The sequence below is a fragment of the Halichoerus grypus genome, chromosome 4, assembly GCF_964656455.1.
Source record: "Halichoerus grypus chromosome 4, mHalGry1.hap1.1, whole genome shotgun sequence".
Taxonomy (NCBI): domain Eukaryota; kingdom Metazoa; phylum Chordata; class Mammalia; order Carnivora; family Phocidae; genus Halichoerus; species Halichoerus grypus.
In genome coordinates, this window is record NC_135715.1 from 187,824,987 (window position 1) to 187,827,009 (window position 2,023).

General features: G+C 39.0%; 1 non-coding gene across 1 annotated transcript; it reads left to right on the forward strand.

The window, feature by feature from the left end:
- The first annotated feature begins 1,112 nt into the window (after window positions 1-1,112).
- LOC118542090 (U8 small nucleolar RNA) lies at window positions 1,113-1,253 on the forward strand. The gene has a single exon (XR_004920413.1). It is a non-coding gene; the product is annotated as a U8 small nucleolar RNA (small nucleolar RNA).
- The last annotated feature ends 770 nt before the right edge of the window (window positions 1,254-2,023 follow it).

Here is a 2,023-nt window from a genome sequence, read left to right on the forward strand (position 1 = left end):
GGTGTGGGGACAAGATCAGGCAATAGAAGATGGTTGATTAGAGTTTCCTGAGGTCTTAAACTTTGAATCTGTATATATGGATTTGTTGTGCCCGTTTGAAATTAAAGTGTTGTTAATAAAAAAATGTCTGATGTTTGGAAGAGAAAGTGTATGTGTATATAAGTGAAGTCACATGCCCCGGAGTCAGCATTAATATTTTAATTATGTAAGGGATTAATTTATTTTAAATGTATTTTCTGCTCTTGATGTGTTCTGGCTAAGCAGCAGCTAATTCTGTTTTTAAGACGCCAGACTCTATTTCCCTAGGGGAGCAAAAGACCTGCATCCTCAAAGGTGTAAACTTCTAATTATAGAGGTAAAAAACCACACATAGGCTGTCAGGATGTCAAATGCTATGATGATTTGGAATTTATCGAAGAGTATTTGTTTTGAATTTCAAGTTTAACTAAGATAACCACACCTCCCCCACCCCTTTTCTTTCCCACTGATGGACAAGGAGAGAAACTTCCTAAATATTCCTGAGAGAGAGAAAAAAGAGTGAAACTCACCTGCCATAAATTTTTCAAACTCTGAGGAAAAAAGGGAGCTTTGCTGTGTTTGGAGACCTAACAAGAGATGAGACTGCCCATGAGTTAATGGAAGGTCTCAGGTGCATCACGCTCTGCCAACCCCAACCTGGGGTGAGGGCCATAGGAATGGATGCATTATGCTTGCCCACACTCAGGCTATTCTCACAGGGCCATGACTGCCCCCCCCATCCCTGAATTTTCAAGAGTTGAGTATGACTTAAAGGGATCTGCTGGGTCAGCGCATATGATGGAGAGGAGCGGAACGGAGCAGGAGGGAGGGAGGGAAGGAAGGTACTAAATGAAAACAAGGTGTCCCCCTGCCCATCACCAAGAGAGGGGAGAGCCTATGGGAGCTGCATAACTCGGCCCTGCTGGCCAAGGCATTATTCCAGCCACCTGGTGAAGAATTATACTCGCTGCTACAAAGAATATACACATCTGAAATTCTATTAAATGTTGTTAGCTTGCAGAAAGTTTGAACCAATTAAAACCACTCACACCAAAACAGAATACTACCTAAAAAAAAAAAAAAAATCATTGGGATTGTCAGGTAGGATAATCTTTACCTGTTCCTGCTTTTAGAGGGCAGATTGGAACATGATGATTGAAGTTTGCATGATTTGTGATTAGCATCTCTGCATAATCAGGACTTATGGCACCCTGATTTGATTGCTCTTATTTGATTCTTTCTGGAAAAAAAAATCATTGGTTCCTCTGACAGGTACTCTTTTCATGTTTGCTGGTTCTGTTCAATTCTTTTTCCAAAGTGTGTATTTATATCCTTTGCCCACTTTTCTCTTGTCTCTTAATTATTGATTTGTAAAAGCTTTTTATATAAGAAGGACATTGACTTTTGCCAATTTTGTTATAACTTATCATAGGTCTTTCAAACATTTTGGTCATATAGAAATCATTTTTATTATTATTTAGCTGTTTATGTCTTCATATACATCCATTATTTTCCTTTAAAGGTTTCTGGCTTGGGAGTTACAGTTAGAAAATCATCTTCATTTTAAAATTACAGAATTATTCACTAAAATTTTCTCCCAATAGGGGTGTCTGGCTGGCTCAGTCCATGGAGTGTGTGACTCTTGATCTCCAGGTTGTGAGTTCAAGTCTCATGTTGGGTGTAGAGATTATTTAAAAATAAAATCTTTAAAAATAAATAAATAAAATAAAATTTTCTCCCAATAGCTTCATGGTTTCATTTTTAAAAAAAAATATGTAGGGGCGCCTGGGTGGCTCAGTTGGTTAAGCGACTGCCTTCGGCTCAGGTCATGATCCTGGAGTCCCTGGATCGAGTCCCGCATCGGGCTCCCTGCTCGGCAGGGAGTCTGCTTCTCCCTCTGACCCTAACCCCTCTCATGTGCTCTCTCTCATTCTCTCTCTCTCAAAGAAATAAATAAAATCTTTAAAAAAAAAAAATATGTATATTTAAATCTTTACTGTCTGTG